This window comes from Amblyomma mixtum, chromosome 10 (genome assembly GCF_055824585.1).
Source record: "Amblyomma mixtum isolate Tamu chromosome 10, ASM5582458v1, whole genome shotgun sequence".
Taxonomy (NCBI): Eukaryota; Metazoa; Arthropoda; class Arachnida; order Ixodida; family Ixodidae; genus Amblyomma; species Amblyomma mixtum.
In genome coordinates, this window is record NC_143021.1 from 127,833,037 (window position 1) to 127,851,475 (window position 18,439).

Here is an 18,439-nt window from a genome sequence, read left to right on the forward strand (position 1 = left end):
GTCTCAAGTCTCGGCGGACACCCGAACGGCGCCGTAAAGGTATTGAGGCAGGTGGTAGTGAAAGAAGAAAATTTGCTGGACGCTTAAGCTCCGCCTTTGAAAACGGAGCGCGACAGCGTGCTGCAGCGCTGCCACGGAGTACAGGGAACACTAGCGCCCGTTCGGCAACTAGAAAATTGTTTTTTTTTTTTGGGGGGGGGGGAGGGGAGGGGGGAAATGACGCCGTAGCCGTCCCACTTGTCTCGGTAGTTGTTGTTGAGACTGAAAGAGGAATGATAAGGAAATTGCTCGCGCCTGCCGACTGGCTAGAGCTGAACCACCACCGATGCCACGTGCGGATAGAGGAGAGTTGAAAGATATGAGAGGAAAGAGTGAGAGAACAGACGTGCGTCGCAACAACCGCGTCAGCCGAAGCGGCGACGCCGGCTATAACAGATACCCCCGTGTCTCTGTAGACACCCGAACCACGCTTGATACGCAGCCCCCTGAATAAAGGTCAACGATTTCCTCGATTATACGTCACCGGTTCGAATCATTGCCGCCGGCTAGGCTCTAACTTCACTAGTAAGTTTCTGGCGCAAGAAACTCTGAATCCTGTGACACCATTGAGAACATCCTGCGGAAAGCGGTTGGCATGGTACGGCTTTTTCCGTTGCGCGGTGCCGACTACTACTACGACGCCGATGGCTTTTCAACCCAAAGAGCCGCATACGCTGTCGCGTAAAAGAGAGAAAGAGGTGCCTTAGTTCAGGGCTGCGGAAAATTTCCGACCATCTACGGACCTCTAACGTGCACTGATATCACACAGCACTCGGACTATTTATTAATAAAAATGAAGAAGTAAGGAAAAAGATGATGGTAGCCGCAGCATCTGCCATCGAAACCCGAAGCACCTGAGCTGCGGCTAGCGGGTTTGAAAAGACAGGGAGATGGCAGGGAGAGGGAAACAATGGAAGCAGCGACCTAACAAAAGCACACACGGGCGCCTTTTACGTTTCACGTACACCGAAACGTGGCCGCAGGAGGCTAAACCGAAAAGGCGTGCGTGTGCTCTGCGATGTTCGTATTGCCCTTCCTTAAAATACCCGCAGCAGTGGCTCAGTGATTAAATTGCTTGTATACTGAGCCGCAGTGCCCGGGTTCAAACCCGACCACTGAGGCCTTGTTTCGATGGAGGCGGAACTCAAAAGGCGCCCGTGTTCTGTGCGATGTCAGTGCGCGTTAACGATCCCCAGTTGGTGGAAATTATTCCGGGGACCTCCACTACAGTATGGATTCATGGATGGCTTCATGGATTCATGAAGCCATCATGGATTCATGAAGCCATCATGGCTTCATGGATTCATGGCTTCAGTATGGATTCATGGTATGGATGGCCAGTATGGATTCATAAGGCTTTCGACGCAATAAGCCTTAACCATATCCTCACGACATTAGCCACCACGGGATGCGGCACCCGCATATGGCAATATATTCCGGCCTTCCTTCAGGGACGCACGGCAGAACTCCACCTTGGGGACATTGCATCCCAGCCTTTCCCCCTGCCTAACCGGGGTACCTCACAAGGGGCGGTTCTATCACCTTTACTTTTCAACATTGCCCTAGCGCCACTGGCAAAGGCCCTTTCTGCTATCCCAGGATAGCCCTTGCTGCTATAAACAACGTTATTACACAGAAAAAAAATCTTCCAGGGTGGTCCCCTAGGGTTCCGGAGTCCACGGGCTTGTGCTTCACGTAAAGCCCGATCCACCAGCCATTTCTGGCCGGCGGCCTGAGCGGTCCCTAAAGCAGCCTCCCAGGAATAATGAGAGGGATTGGGGATGGGGAGTACTGCCTTAGGGGAAGGACATTCCCAAAGATAGTGAAAAAGTCTGGACTTGGGCACGCCACAGGTGGTACAATCAGGAGGAAAGGTGGGGTGAAAGCATGAGAGATGGTGGGGGAAATAAAGCAGGCTGTCTGTAATCCTCGCCATGTGGCGCTGGATGAGGGCGACAAGGTACTGTAGGGTGGTGGCAGTGTCATGCGGCTGAGTTTGTAGAATGTTGTGATTTGATGATATGTCGAGAGGACCGATGGGGCCTCCTGCGCAAGGTTGGGTGCCTGATCATCCGGGGTCCGGGAGGAGAGTTCTCGGGCCAGCGCACGAACGCGCTCATTACCGGGAATCGAGGCATGCAGGCACCCACGACAGAGTAACCGTTCGGTCGAGAGAGGTGGCCGTGGTAGGAATACGGTGTGTTGCCGGCGTCGCCATGCCCTTTAGGTATTGGCGATACGCGGCCTGGGAATCTGTGCAAATTTCGGTTACGTTCTTGTCAATGGTGGAGTGGGCCAGAGCAAGTGCGATGGCGGCCCCTTCCGCCTGTGCAGGCGAATTAGCTCGGATAGTGGCGGCGGCCCCCACTGTGCCGTCTTCATAGGCTGCGACTGCCGTGAAATATCCTACTTGAGAATTATTTTGTGCCACGTCGACATAAAGGATATCGGAGCGGTTGCTGTATGTTTTGGTGTAATAGCTCGCTCGTGTCTGCCGCCTACCCTGATGGAGACTAGCACTCATATTGCGTGGTAGGGGCTTCTGGTATATGTGATCCTGCGTGCGCAGAGAAATCATCTAAGGTGTAGGACTTATTGAGGTGGGACTTGGTGGATTGAGACGTAGCTGTCGCAGTAGCCATTGTCCTGTTTCCGTGCGACTAAGGCGGACTTATTGGTTGGTGCGTTGAGCCTCTATTAATTCGATCACTGTATTGTGGGTACCAATGGCCAGGAGACGTTTTGTGCTAACCGTCCATGGAAGACGTAGCGTGGAGGTGACAGCCGTGCGTATTAGGATGTCTGCCTGTTGTCTTTGCCGATGAGTGAGTATGTGGTATGGGAGGTGGTATGTAATGCGGCTAATGATTAGTGCATTTGTCATATTGAGGGTCTCGCGTTCAGACAGCCCATGATTGCGTAGTGCCACCCGCCTGATAAGTGCAGCGACCTGTTTGGTCTGTCTTCGCAAGAGCTGAAGGGTGGCGGTTGCATCGAGTGTGTTGTTAATGAGAAGACCGAGAATCTTCACCTGAGGCACAATGGGCACTGTATTCCCGTACATGTGCAGTTCAATCGGGGGGTCACTGGGGAGGGGTTTACGCTGCAGGAGTTACCGATTTATTTGGAGAGCAACGGAGGCCTGTGTTTGCTAAATGAGTGGTGGGGATGTCTATAGCAGATAGCAGGATATCCTGGGCTGTTCCAAGGGATCCTCCCGTTATCCAGAGGGTTATCATCTGCATATATGGCTGTGTGGAGCCCCAGAGGTTGGCAGGAAACGAGGCAGCAGACGCAGCCGCCCGTGCGCTCTGTCATCGGGCTGATTTCTTCTCCGCACCCGAACATGAACCCACTTTTAGGCCGGTCTCTACTTTGAAAGTATTGCGACCTACTATCAAGATAGTCATCGCCTTTACCCTCGCCCATGTCAATGCCTCGAAAAGGCGGATGTGCGGCTCCTTCTTCGCTTTCTCACCAATACATTGCTGTGCCTGGCAGCACTAAAATATCTTTAGGAAGGCAATTAGACGCCTTTCCTTTCGTGTGATGATACCACTAGGGAAGCACATGAACGTGACATGCAATCGGCCTTTTTCATTTTCCTGTGCTGCAACCTCGCGTACAACGCTAGAAGCTCATTGGAAGGGTACTGCGCGCCCAACCCGGCCGGGCTGAGTGCCACTGCGGAGCACGTTTTCTTGGAATCTGTCGACGATGGCGTGTCCTGGGCAGCACCTGGTACCTGGGGTATTTTTAGGGCTGACTGATGGCTGGGTAAGAAGTCCGAGGCAGGCTGCTGTGCGCACCAAAGAGCAAATTCCTCAGTATCTCCGATCATCCGGCATGCGATGCAATCGCCAGCTAGGCTAGGGCTGCCACTTCAAAGATGAAGACTACATTCGGAACGTAATGTTCAATGAAATATCCCCGAGCATTTCGCGTTTATTAGCGTTAGTGCTGTTAGGTTTATCAAATCGTGCGCAGCCTAGTTGCACGGAGGCCGGTCTGCATACAGTCGCGATACTGAATGTGCAAACTCGTATGTGCTTGCTGGTGTGCGATTCCAGTTTGCAGGGTTATAGTGTATGAACAGATGAAATGGGCACATTTTTCCCTCGGGTTTCCGCTATTTTTTCTTCCGTTCCACCGTCCGCCCGTCCATATAGGTTTCGTACGGATGTGCGCGCTGCAAAACGTTTGGACATAACTTAAATATGTCCGATTCAGTTTCTGCCCTACCTGGATACAAACCAAAACCCACTTTTGGTGACGAACTGAAAGCGTGTGAGTCTACCGCCGCAGTGCACCTTTGCTTGTTTCTTGCAAAACAGTTGCCGGCGATGAGCGCACGCCATGGTATTGATACGTGGACTTAAACGCCTGAAACATGGGCTGTGCGGAATGCTTCAGTGGAGGGCTCCGTATTAATATATGCGACTTGGACTTCTCTCACGTGCATTGAAATACACAGCACACTAGTGCTTTTTTATTTCACCTCCGCTGAAATGCGGCTGTCGTGGTCTGCATCGAAACCGCGATCTTGAGATCAGCGACCAGTGGGTGCCGCGGTGGCATCCGAGGCCTTCCTGCCCATCAACAAAAGATTTCGTGGTAGACTCCACACGCATTCAACCACAGTGCCTCGTCCGTACCTGTCACAAAGTGATTCCCGCACAGTCTTGACATGCTGGACGGTGCCCATGGGCGGCCACGATCGTCGAGCCGGCGAGCTGCTTTTATCCAAGCTTCGCGTCGAAGGCGGTCCCGGGAAGCGTTCGGAAAGCGAAAAAAAACCGACTGTGCTTCCCTTTACATATTAGGCATTGCAGCTGTATGGAACACATGTCGTAGGCATCGCCAAACGCGTCGTGCTGAACGCGCGACGGCTACAGCAACGCTCCCCGCGCAGGAAGCCGGTTTGTTTACACTTCCAGTATGTTTCGCGACACCGCCGCCAGGGGATGGGCGCATGCGCAGTCGCGTCGTGAAAAAGGCGGATTCCTTTTCACGCTGCAAAGTGACCCAAAAGCTATTTTATAGTGGACCGGATTATACTTGGACATTAGTAACGCATTGACCATGCCGTGCTGCCCTTCAGGAACCCACCATTCAATTTTGTCCTTTATGGTCAATTTCACTTAGAGGTCAAATCCGATAACCCAGGTTCGAACCCAAGGGCGGCGGCAGCGTTTCCATGGTGGCCGAACGCAAAAGGCGCCCGTGTGCTGTGCGTTGTCAGTGCAGATATCAGTGCACGTTAAAGATCCGCAGATGGTTGAAATTATTACGGAGGCCTCCGCTACAGCACCGCTTTCTCTCTTTGTTATTTGACTGCCACCTTCCTCGCTTTCCTTCGGGCGCGGTTAAGGTGTCCACCGAGATATGTGAGACAGATAATGGGCCATTTCCTTTCCTCGATGAGGAATTTACGATGCCATATCCGGGCACTTGTCACGTGGGTAGCATGCCTAACCACCTCTAAAAAAAACCCATTATTCAAACAATTTAAAAAAGGGGAGAAATCGTTTTGAGGAAAGGAAATGATGCAGTAACTGTCTCACGTATCTCGGTAGACACCCGAACCGCGCCCTAAGGTAAGGTATAAAGAAGGCAGTGAAAGAAGAAAGGAAGAAAGAGGTGCTGTTGTGGAGATTTCCGGAATCATTTCGACCACGTGGGGATATTTAAGGTGAACTGACATCGCCCCGCACACGGGCGCCTTTTGCGTTTCACCTCTATCGAAACGCGGCCGCTGCGGTCGGGTTCCAAACGTGATCCTGCGGCTCAGTAGACAAGCGCCTTACCCGCTGAGCCACCGCGGCCGGTTAAGTTTTGCCCACTTCAGCCAAGTTCATTTCAAGGTAAAATTACGGGTTTTCCATGCCATATTTGGGCATGGGCCAGGCATAGTATGCCATGATTACGTCCCAACCTTCGGGCTGATTAACAACTTTTTTTCACACCTCTTGTCACAACCGCTCCAAATTCTGGCACGTGACCCGCCAGAAAACCACTTATCCCATGGCTTTCGCCGAAAGTGCAGACAGAAGTGCTTTCTCTCTGATGAAAGCGACGACAGCCGAGTGGTGTAAAGCATCGATCAGCGAGACTGGTCCCTTTTCCTGCGCGTGGGTATAAATATGGGAGGCTTTTATATAGTTATCCATAAGGTGCCACCACCATTATATACACACCCGCACACACACACACACACACATATACGACAGACACCGGCTATTCTTCGCGATAGGGCTACTAATGCCGGCGCATAGCAACAAGCCAAGAAGGCGAGCGCTTATGAGAGCCTATGCATTTACGGACAATGCCATAAGGAACGAGTGGCCTGTGAATACTTTAAGTGTCTGGAAAAATCTATATCATGACAATAAATACTGTGTGTGGCTCGGAATACCAAGACTATTCTTTCCAAAATGTGTCCTGCATTAAATTCCGATCAGTGCATCCTGCCAGCGCTAAAAGGCAGTGATTTCCCATATGATATCAATAATAGAAGATGAGAATAAATGTTATAAATGTGCAGGGGGCATTTTTGCCTTATGCAGGATTATACTTTGAATTTCCTGCAACCCATCTTTCTAAAGTAAGGTTCAACATCAACTCTCGTCCACATTGCGCACTGAGTATAGTTAACATTCAGATATTCGCGACTGCTCGGTAAAATAATTCATGAAAGATGAAGCATCATCCTTTATAATTGAAAAAAAAAATCATCTTATGTATAAAATAGTTTGGGCAGCCGGGCAGAAAAAACACTCAAAGTGCAAGTGCATATGACGCTCTGTGATGTTGACAAATGACCATCTGAATGTGGAACCCATGTCTTGTGGCAAAGTACGGATTCAAAAAAGCCTGCCAATACTCTACTCTTTACGTTTCAATGCACAGGCGACTACCTTTCATCACCCATTACGCATTACTATATTCAGCGAAGTATAATTATTTGGATTCGAATTGAAGTCCTACGAAATAACGGATGTAACTGAAGAGTTACTAAAGTCATATGTTGGCCATCGTTATCAGTACGTCAGCATCCGATCGTGTAGGGCAATGAGTATATTGAGCCTAGTGATCGTTCAATTCAACGGGAGTAAAGAGAGTGCTACAGTTTCGGAAATTTCGCCATGAGTTTTGGATTGGGCGCATTGGCTGAATTCTCACGGGCTCCCAGAAAGGGAAAGGAAGATTGCAATGTCTCGGCATAACTAGATTTCTAGGAGGCCAGAGTAGCCTGAAATCCGGAAAGAACTGATCTCGAAGGAACACGACGGCCTCCGTTCCGCAGTGCAAGATCAAAACTGCACCATTGCTGGAGACTGGAATGTCATGAATTACCTGTTGAGGACAATGCTAACAAGCCTGGACTCGTGACACGACATAAGCGAGGTTACTTGCGGAGGACTGAAAGGCGGCACCCCGAGCAAGCTTTATGCTCAGCAGTATGAAACATACATGCTTTAGCCCAAATACACCCAAACAACAAAATGCTAGAGCTTAGCTTCAGCATGCCTAGTGTGCTGTGAAACGTTTGACGCAACTTTCGGACGGGAGCTATCAGCGGCTATCCGTGCACCAGAGTCACTTGAGTCCGTTGACATTGCTATTTCATGTAGGCACTAATGCCATTACAAATATTGCACGAAAAGATTACAGAGCTAGCATTGAGCGCGAAGCGTGGCGAACTATGCTGCCCGAGCTGAGCCAGAGAAACTCGAAGTTATCACGCTTAGCAAGCAAATACTTACAACTCGGCAAACATCTGGCCTAATCCTGCACTCACAGAACTGTCACGGTAAGAAGAATAGAAGCAAAGGCCAACCTGCTAGCGTCTTGTAGCCTTCGATGAGGACTCCGTACTGCCGACAAAGAAGACCTTCTTCTTCTTCTTCACCTCTTTATAATGGCACATACCCACGTGGGGGCAAAGACGACCGTACTCACTGCTTCTTCTTCTTCACCATATGAAAATGGCACATACCCACGCGGGGGGATTGGCCAAGGTACGGTGGTGAATGCCAAGTGAAAAAAACGGGGGGAAAAAAAAGCTAAGTAAAATAGTAGAGTGTTTGAAATTAGAAAATATGTATCCTTCCTCTTCATCCTCTTTATAATACTCACTGCTGCATATTATACTCCTCTTCTTCTTCGTTATAATATCTGGAATGTCCGGAGCGCTCGTAGACGGCAACAAGAGCGAATCGGCATAAGACAATACCCTAAAAATTGGTTTCTCCCCTTTGCGCAACAGCATGGCACCTTCGGTTCGTAACAGAGAGTGCCCTGTGGAAACAAGGAATGCTAACGAAAACTGGCAGTGGGAGCATCCACAATGTTTAAGCAGAAAATTGCGAAACAAAATATCCACGAGCTCTTTTATGTTCGAGGCCTGGACGCGTTTTTCAGACAAAGACATATATGAGTCAGGTACCACGAGACAGACACGTTATGCGGTGCGCGTTGAGAGGAGGAGGAAACGGCTTAAGCCGCTTGACACTTTTTTGTAAAGGTCTTCACCCTAGAGTCGAAAGCAGCAGGGCTGCTTTATTCAAAGCTTTGGGGTTTAAGCGCAGTGAAGAAGTGAAGAAAAAATATATTTTAAGCTGGTAGAAGCAACCAAGCGAACCTTATCGGATTGGTGTCTAAAATCAAGGCAAGAGTGAAATTTCACGAGTCATGGCTAGATGGCTTCAGCCACCATCCGATTTAAAGGGTTCAGTCTTACCGATCCATCAATCCATACATACAAGTAATACATTCTCACTTTTGACAATCAGATATGGCTTTCTTATATGAGCGCAGTAACCTTAGAAAAGCAGTCTCTACGCTATCATGCAGACCTAAGATCTGAATAGGCAGTTGAGTTTATTACTAGCTCACGTTTTTATCGAAGTAAACTTCTGAAGAGCACTTGAAATGTTTTTCTTTTAATTTATAGAACAGCTTTTGATTTCGGGGTATGCTCGCGAATTTTTAGAGCGAAAATAAACGTCAAAGGACCAGAGCAATCACCGCTGGCGCGAAACTGAGTAATGTTGAAAAGTTTATTCTAAAAAAATTTGAACGCCGTAGATGGAATCCCTATTAGAGGATTCCATTGGTCAAAGACGATACGGCGGCCCGTTTTGTGAAGCAGCTCTAGCCGTCAGCTAGGGCCTGAGCTCAGTAGGGTAATCCCCATCTGGTTATGGGTTGCGGAAGGCAGGGAGATATGCCGCTACATCATCATTATTATCATCAGCCTGATTATGCCCACTGCAGGGCAAAATCCTCTGCAACGACTCTACATTTAACCCTGCCCTTTGACATCGGCCATCGTATCCCCGTAGACATCTTAATCTAATATTTGCACAGAATAGAAAATCATTAGCCTTCATCGCTTTTATTTGTTTTTAATGCGCCTTCATTTTCCACAACGAGGCTTGCTGTCCCCTGGTAGCTAAACAGCGCATGAAATCATTCAGTGCGCACAGTATCAGCTCTGCGGTGAACGAAGACGTTGAATGCATTGTGTCACCTGTTGTGAATATGGCAGCGTAAGAAATATCCGCAAGAGATGATACGGCAGCTACGGCGCCAGTCGTTACGCTTGGACGTGAAAAAAGCAGTACTAATCGCCTTGTTCTCTCCAGTAGGTTAAGTCTATATGAGAATAGGATCTACATATAAAATACAGAACAAATGACCACCAGTACGCCGAGACAGACTGCAAAGAATCTGACTACGATCTCTGTCGGCAGAAGGCTTCTTTCATTGCGTATGTTCGCAAATATGAAAGAACAGAAATAAAAGACCTACCAAATGCAAGTTGGGTACACTTTTCCTTAGGGGGCGGGGGAAGGGGGGCGTACACTGAATGTGAACTGTTCACTTGTTTGCACACTAGCACATTTTAGGCAGAAGTGTAATCACAAATTATCAAATCTGTACCACACACGAAATCTTAGCAGCTCTCGCAGGGCCAGGAGTTGAGTAATACAAATTCTCAGCTAGCCCCACCTGCAAAATGACTTAGGCAGCTGATCAGAAGATAGGTTAAAATTTACAACTCCTTATACCTCCTCCATAACTGATAGTGACTGCAGGAGAGGGGAAATACCGCGTACATTAAAGCCCACCCAAAGTAAACCACAAGAAATGCAACGCAAATAACGGCTGACCTCAAAACTAATACACAAGGATGATTGTACATAAACTGACTCTTCAAAAGCAGCGGAAGACACTGCTGTCCTAATGAGTCTAAATCTTAGCAAATGCGCACCGCGTCAGGCAATCAAGGAAAGAGATAGGAGGGATGTAAGAGCACCCAAGCTGTTAATTCATTTTAGAGCATTAGGTATTCAAAGCTCACCCTCCTCAGTATTGCGCCACCGTGTCTGCAACCCTCAGTGTAGTGAGGACGATGAAGGCGGAGCATATGCTATTCTTCGTCATCACTGATAGTTCACGCATAGTTTCCTAGTTGAGCTGCCTTTACCTTTGCCGCTCAGTGTGCTTGTGTTCTCTTCACGATAAGTAAATCGCCTTCAACTAGATTGATGTTTGAGTGCATAAACTGGCCTCAGTTCATTTCTAAATTGTAGTGCTGTTGGTGTCGGCGCCGTCCGGTGCGTATTCGTTGCTGTCACACCAAATTTTGGTGCGCCAATAACCGCACGACGTGTGGATGATGTGCCGGGCGCGCAATAGCGATGGCTCGCTCGGAGACCTTGGCAGGGTGTCAAGATACACCTGCGGCCGGATCCGGCAGCGGTTGCGTGAAAACAAAGCCCGCGAAACTGTGCGGAATGGGATATATGGGGTTCAAGGCGACACGTTAGCAGTATACACCGTTTACAACGTGCAGTTCTTCTGTTTGAGAGCAGATGGCGCCTCAGGCGCGCTCGGAACACGGCGCCATTACGGTCCTCGTTAAGTCGCCGGCTGGTGCGCCTCGACAAATAATGAAAATAAGGCGGGTGGCTGCCAAATGTGTTCTTTCTACGAGGATGTGGAAAAGCAAACAAAATGCTTGCGATGCTGTGGATTGAAAGAATTGCGACTGAGAGCTAAAGATGCAGCCTGAGATCGTTTGCGAGCTTCACGGAACAGAACTGTACAAGGACGCACTTCCCTTGTTCGCACCCGTTCGCCGTGCACCCTTTCCGAACGGGCGCACGCAACAAACACGTTCAGCAGCGCTGGAGAGCAAATGTAAAGAGAAAGACTGCGATCTTGGAAAATCTTTGAGGGTAAGTTCACAACATAGCTGCATGAACGAGCTATTGCGCCACCGAAGCCGCCATTTCGAGTTTCTAGTTTCTGTGCAGTTGCGTCTGCGTGTGTATAGCGAGTTCTCATTGCTCGTAAGTTAAGGCCTGCGACCATTAGTAAAATGAGCGCGCGAGGCTGAATTAGAACGTAAAAGAAGGACGACATACCACTGCTGGAGACCCTGCCGCGCACAGTCGTGCAAGCAGACAACGCTTACCGTCAGTCCGCGTATTACATGCCCTGGTGCTGCTGTTGGACTTCGTTGCAAGTAGCGCTGTTTTCGTGGACCATATTCGGAATAGAGCATTTGTGTTACTTCTGCTGTGCTGGGAAGTTATTATTCCCGCGCACCGCGCGATACAGTCACTAAAATCGTAACCGCAGGCTAGCGCTCAGAGTGAAGCTGAATTTTTTTATTTATTTATTCATACCGTTAACCCTCTGTATGGGGGTCATTAAAGGGACGGAAACATATACAGATACAAATGCAATTCTCTTCGCTACAAACACTCAAACACACAGAATTACAGATTTGCACAGCAATCGTCCAGGAACGTGTTCACACCTATCTGAAATTTGTCTACACCTGTTTGGTCCACAACGTCGCTTGGTAGTTGATTCCAAATTTCTACTCCATCGAGGAAAAAGGAGCAGCGATAGACATCAGTACGTGTAATAATAGGCTGTAATACCTTACTGTGACTTTTTTGTGTCCAACAGTTTAAGGGAGATGCTACACAGTGTTGTTTATTAACTTTGATTTTTTCATTCATTATCAGAAAAAATGTTTCACTTTCTGCTTTGTCCTTATTTACAGTGATTCTAACTGACACTGTTTTAGCATTGCTGTGACTGAGCCAGTGCGACGGTATTTAGAACATATAAAACGTGCTGACATCCTTTGCAATCTTGCCAGTTTTTGTTTTAAACCGTTATGATGTCGACTCCACACTGGATAATTAACATAACATGTGCTGTAAGCTCCTTATAAGCGATTAATTCAACTGGGGTATTTTTGTATGTAATTCGTTCAATGTTTAATGTTCTCAATCAAATGCATGGCTCGCAGCCAGACAAACCACGCTTGGCGCAGTGGTTAGGTGAAGCGTCACTACCTCGGCGGGCGGCTGCTTCCGACACAGCCTCCAGTGGGGCACGCGAGACCCAGGTCCCCCTGCCCGAGCTCCAGCGAGGCTCATGCGCAGCGCCACGGCGGGCGGGTGGCAGCTGAATTAAAATAATTGAAATCAAATTCAAATAAAATTTATTTGAACATCAGAACTTACATTGCAACGCAGCGGGTGCAGGCAAAAAGCCCTCAGGAGGATTGACGAGACCTACCCCTAGTAACAAACACTTGGCAAAAACAGCTGTGGTGATCACTATGTTACGGAAGAGCACAAAGAATAGGAAAAATTCGGAAGAACACAAACGAAACAAAAGGGAAAACGAATGACGTGCAATCTTCTTTAAGAGAGAGGAGATACATTCGGAGTTAAGAGTAGTTGGCAAACAGTATTTTAACATTTGACGCCCGTAATTTGTTCGGTTGCGAGGAACTGCCCAGCGGTCAGTGCTACGTATGTTGTACACTTTGCTTCGCAATGTTAATGAAGCAAGATCTTTGAGGTATGTGTCATTTTTAGATATGCCACGGTGATAGCGTGAACTAAGCACTAGATTTTGCAATGCGGTGACAGGTAGAAGCTGCAATTCATCAAAGATCGGTTTTGTGTGGGCGTTAAAGTTGGCATTTTTAATGATAAGTATTGCTTTTTTCTGTAACATAAAAGGAATGTCAATATTAGTTTATGTGGTAGTGCCGAGATCAGAAAACAGTAACTCAGCGTGGAAAAAAAAAACAATGAATTATAGAGTAGGAATTTAACGTTTTGTGGCAAAAGAAACCGTAGTCGCGACAACAAGCCGACTGTGCGAGCGAATTAATTTCTTAGCCACGTGCCACGGGGTGTATGCAGCTCACAACGCAGTATGCATGTTGCTACGCCAGGTTCTGATGACACCACAAGGTCACGTGACCTCTCTCGACCACTCATTACTTTAACTCTGCCCTGCCACGGTGGGCAGTTTCCTCCCAATCCGGTGGGCAGGCTGCCACGGTAGGCACGTCGTGATGACGTCGCAAGGGCATGTGGCCTCTCGCTACCTGTTCGGGAATTCCGTGACAGAGAAGGAGGACTCTTTTTCTGCGAAACCACACCTCCTCCCCTGTTTTCGTTCATAACATAAAGCCTCTGTAGTCATGTTTTATCATTAATACGCTTTACCGACCCAGAAGTTTCATACCTTGCGTTGTCTTGGGGTCCGTTCCAATGCACCAACCTCTTGCTTATTCTGGCCTAAATTATTCCCTTTCATCAATGGGGCCAACTCGAACGCACATAGTTCCAAACAGACGCGTCGGGTATTCACGTTATGTATACGAGAGGAAAGCGCGCTTGGGAGGGCCTGTTGCACGCCGGCCATGCCTTCCGTACTTAGGGCAAAGTTTTCGCACATACTAAGCGACTCACACTGTTTCTCCTCAACGTATTCATTTCTTCGAGAGTAGCGCACCTTGAGAAAACCAGAAGTCTAGTATTTCTTTCGAAGTCTTTAGATATCGCTAAAGATACCCGCACTGGAGTAATGCGGCAGCATTGACGCCTGTTCCACGCTTGTCGCCACTCACTGCTTCACTTCGGACTCGAGTCAGGCGACTGGGGTTTCTTTTGGCATCCGTTGTGAAGCACGTTTCAAACGCCTTGCTTCGACATGTTTCCGAAGGCGAGCGTTCGGTGGCGGGGGTTCCTTTTTCTTGTGTGGCCAAGCACGTTTCAAACACTTCGCTTCTGTGTTACGCTCCTGACGTTCCCTGACACGTTTCTTTTCTTGCGGACGCTTTGGTGGAATTTGCAGACACACGCCGTCTGACGAAGTAGACGCCCAGTCCATGGCCGCACACGCGCCAACGCGCAGGCAATGACACAACGAGGTACCGCACCACTCGACTCATACAAAAGGAAACCGCGCACTCGACGGCGGCAAGGCAACAACTGACGCTAGCCGGAAACGCCCGAAGCAGAGACGAGGCGCACGAACTTTTTAGAAGGTTCTTCCTTCGCGCGACGCTCAACCCATTGCGCCGCTGCCATCCGCCACCCTCCCCTCTGGGCCCCATTTCACCGAGACGGCAGGGTGTCACGCATTCCCAAGACAACCACGTTGGTTCGCCGCCACCGTATTTACAGCCATTGCATCTTTTTTTTGGCACATTTCATTAATTAATGGATTGCAATTAGCTTATATGCTAATTGACACTTTTAAATGTGTTGTTAAATGAATCACCGTTTAATCAATTTCAGACCTTCATCTGGCTTGCTTGCGTATTTTCCCACAATTTCTATGTCCAAGGCTGTTTGACGTCCGCCCATTATATCGACGCCCGTGGCTATTTCGACGGCTAATTCAATTTTCGCCTCTAATTAATCAACTAATTATTCCACATGAGTCGAATATGACGCACATCGGCTTTTTATCATCTTTCATCACATTCAATTATTCTTTTTACTAAAAGGTAGCCTTGAAGGCGACCGATGAGTAAATCCGCTTCATCGTCCCAGGCGACGGCGGATAACCCGCCGACTCTGCTGCCTTCTGTGGTCAGCAGTGTGGACCACACATATCAACCTGGATGCCGTGTGGATCTCCCCTCAGAACTGCCGGCGTCCTCTAGTTTTTCCGACATGGATGACATGAGTACGAGAATGGCTACACCGAGATTGTGAGTCGACGCCTGAAAAGGAAGGATGTATTTCTTCTGAAAATAGCGCTCTCCAAAACCCCGAAAAAGTGTGGGCCCAATGTGCGTACGAAGCGCCCTAAGCAGTCCGGTGTGAGCGCGAAGAGGATTAACCAGTGAGCAAACTCTCACACGATTTCATACATGCCTGTCGAGGATTTAGAGAATCTCAACTACACCAACAGGCAGACTTTGACTCTACTTTTTGAACGACTGGTTCCGGACCAAGTCAAGGAAATGAGCATTAACGCAAGGAGATTCCTCTCTGTTGATATATCCAACCGGGCCACCCTAGGCAATTTGAAGACTGTGTGAGTCCTCGGCAACGTACGAGTCCGCTCGTTCTTTGCGCATGGACTTAACACTACTGCTGGTGTGATTTACGACGTGGACATAGAGATCAAGGATATGGACTTGGTGCAACTTCTGTCAAGTCCTGTTCGCATAACTGACATCGATCGTTTTGGCATATCCCTGTGTGTCAAACTGGCGTTCGAGCGTACTATTTTACCATCTAACGTGAAAGTGTGTTTTGTGAGGCACCCAGTGCGTCCTTATGTACCCCGACCGCTGCAGCGCCGAAAATGCCAGATTGGCAATGTCAGTGGTGTGTGTACGAGCACGAAAGCATGCCCGCCCCGCATTGTGGTGGCGTTCACATGCACCATTGAAGCTCCAATTTGGGACAACTGCAAAGCACCCATGAGGCATTATCTAGGGAATGTCCGAAGGTAAAAAGAGAGACGAAGATCTTGAAGAAAATGGTGAGAGACCATTCTACTTACAGGGCAGCAGAAATTGCGGTACGTCGCTCGGGAAGGAGGACACGGAACCGGCAGAAGAAGAAACTGAATTTAGTAAATGGAGTGACAGCACATCAGGAGGAACGAGACCACTCTGCCGCGCAGAAGCCACCGCCTCCAGCTCTGCAAAAGCCAAGAATGCCAGCCACTCAGGAGGACTCCGCAGAGCGGCCACCTCTACCATCTCGCACTGCAAGCGCCTGTGCGTCAGCCGGATATGTCCACAACAGATGAACAAATCAGGGTGGTGCTGAAAAAATTGACAGTCACCTTACGGCTGATAATTGCTGGAGTGGACCCGGCCATTGCTAAGGCTGCTGGCCAAAGTTTCGACACTATTGAACCAGTGCTTGCCACTCTAACAACAGTCAGAAATTATGGTTCTACGGTCGTCAGCACCTCATTATAGGAGAGAATCTCTCGATCGACAGTATTGCAATGGAATGCTCGAGGTCTGGGAGACCGTCAAGCAGATTTCAGGCAGAGGATTTTCTAGTACCGATTTCCTGTGCTTATAATATGGGACCCGAATATCACATTTCCTTTCCGACTCTGATTCTCAAAATTTCCTCTCTGAAGCGGCTGGTAACTTGAGCAAGGTACTACTATGCGTCCGCCGCGACCTCACTTACCTTCGGCATCAAATTCCGGGAGGCAGTAGCAACGAGTATGAAGCAATCACTGTGAATTTGAATGGGCGCACAATCTCTGTTATATGTGGCTACATGACACGAAGGGGTCGATATGACGCCCTACGACTGAAATCCCTACTGGACAGGGTTTCAGAGCTCCATATTATAGGAGACTTCAATGCGCATCACCATAGCTGGGGAAGCGCCGTTACTAAAGTTCGAGTACTGCATATCGCCACGTTCACAGGCAATGCAAGTCTTGTTTCGGTCAATGATGGCGCACCGACCTTTTTGCGCGGGACAACCTAAAGCGGCTGCCTGTACCTGGCATTTGTATCCAGGCGGCTCACATCGTCCGCAACATGGTGTGCTGATATTGAAACTTATGGAAGTGACCACATACCAGCAGTGGTTTCACCGTCTTCCACATGCCAAAGTACGCTGCACCGACTGGAGTGCTTTCCGCATTGTTCTAGAAAAGAGTTGTGAGAACCTCGCTAACCCAAAAGATGTGGAACAGCGTATCATTTCGGCCATGCAAGATACAACACGCAACATCTCTGGGCCCTATTCCACAGCTCCAGTGGATGTGATCTACGCGCAGCTTCGGGCGATTCGTCGGCGCGCAGAATGAAAATACCGAAGGTCAAAGAATTTCTCGAATCTCCGTGCCTCTCGACGAGCTTGAAGGCCAGAAAGATATTCCGCGGAAACTGGGCGAAATTGAGGCCAAATTGCACAAAGTGGAAGAATCCACATGAAGTATGCAAAAAGTCAGATATTTAAGCCGTGAACTAGAATCACGAGTCGCAAGCTTAGAAAGGAAGCTTGTCGACCTAGAAGACCGAGGCAGACGAGACAATCTAACCGTGTTCGGAATTGTTGAAAAACTGAATGAAACTTAAGAAGAACTGTCACAGATTGTTTTGAAAGGCGTGTTCTGTGACAAAACGGACACGGAAGTAGCTTCAGCGGAGAGAATTCATAGAATCGGTCGCAAGCAACCTAACAAGCATAGACCTGTTATTATTCAAGCTAATGGATCATCTTGAGAAAGTTAACATACTAAAAAACTGCTCGAGACTAAAAGACACCGACTACTCTATTTCAGAAAACTTTTCATATACCACACGGCAGATACGAAAGCAACTCTGGGAAAGCACCGTAGAGATTCGAAAAGGGGTCAGAAGGTTAAGCTAATCTACAACCAGATAAAAACTAGTGAACATCTATTCGTTTGGTATTACGCTAGCAAAGAAAGAATCCCAAAGCGTAGCAGCCGGAATAGAAAACAAAGTGACCAATTAATGGAAAGCAGTCAAAATAAACCGCTAAGAGGTATTCAGTTCAGCGCCCGGAGCATTGTGAACAAGTCTCCGGACTTGGAAAGTATAGCAGTGGCGCATAAACCGCATGTCATTATAATCACCGAAACCTGCCTGTACTCTGATATCTCCGACGAAAAGATTACACCACGAGGATACAGAATTACGAGCAAAGAGTGGACTTCTCGCGATGGTGGTGTTTCAATTCTTTTTATAGACTCTTTCCGAGTAATCACGCTGCCTGACGCACAAGAAATCGAATGCGTCATTTGGAAGCTAGTTTAAAATGAACTGAGTGTTGTTATTGGCGCATTTTACCGCCCACTACGCAGCGACATTGTTTTTTTTGAGAAATTTAATGAATTCTTATGTACTACGAAAGCAAACTCAAGTAAGATACGGTTGGCTGGAAAATTCAACATGTCGCACGTCGATTGAAACAAAGAGTTTCCAGAGCCGCATAGCACATAAGCCGAACCTCTGATAGACATTGTACTTGATCAAGATTTAACTTAATTAGTAAAGAAAGCAATGCGTATACAAAAGGATAAGAACTCCATTCTTGAT